This window comes from Sinocyclocheilus anshuiensis, unplaced genomic scaffold, assembly GCF_001515605.1.
Source record: "Sinocyclocheilus anshuiensis isolate Anshui unplaced genomic scaffold, SAMN03320099.WGS_v1.1 scaffold332, whole genome shotgun sequence".
Classification (NCBI taxonomy): domain Eukaryota; kingdom Metazoa; phylum Chordata; class Actinopteri; order Cypriniformes; family Cyprinidae; genus Sinocyclocheilus; species Sinocyclocheilus anshuiensis.
The window spans coordinates 1262100-1262389 of NW_015554181.1; the positions used below are offsets into that span (position 1 = coordinate 1262100).

Here is a 290-nt window from a genome sequence, read left to right on the forward strand (position 1 = left end):
CGCTGTATATGACTGATGTATCCGTTCAATTTAACTTTACTCCAAATATATGAACTTACCTGTTTTAAATACTTTTATATTTAACATGTTCGTTTATGTCCAATATTTTGTGTTAAACTGTTGGTCTTTAAAATAAATCTACTTTTGATAACTTTAGTGCTCTGATGCGGCAAACTTGTCACGGTAATAGCGATGTATGACTGACTGTTGTATCCGAATATACAGTGGGTACGGAAAGTATTCAGACCCCCTTCAATTTTTCACTCTTTGTTATATTGCAGCCATTTGCT

The 290-nt window shown here is 33.4% G+C and overlaps 1 protein-coding gene across 5 annotated transcripts in view; it reads right to left on the reverse strand.

Moving 5' to 3' along the window:
- LOC107671008 (myotubularin-related protein 3-like) overlaps window positions 1–290 on the reverse strand; it is a 52972-nt gene that overhangs the window by 18401 nt on the left and 34281 nt on the right. The gene's annotated exons all lie outside the window — the stretch shown is intronic.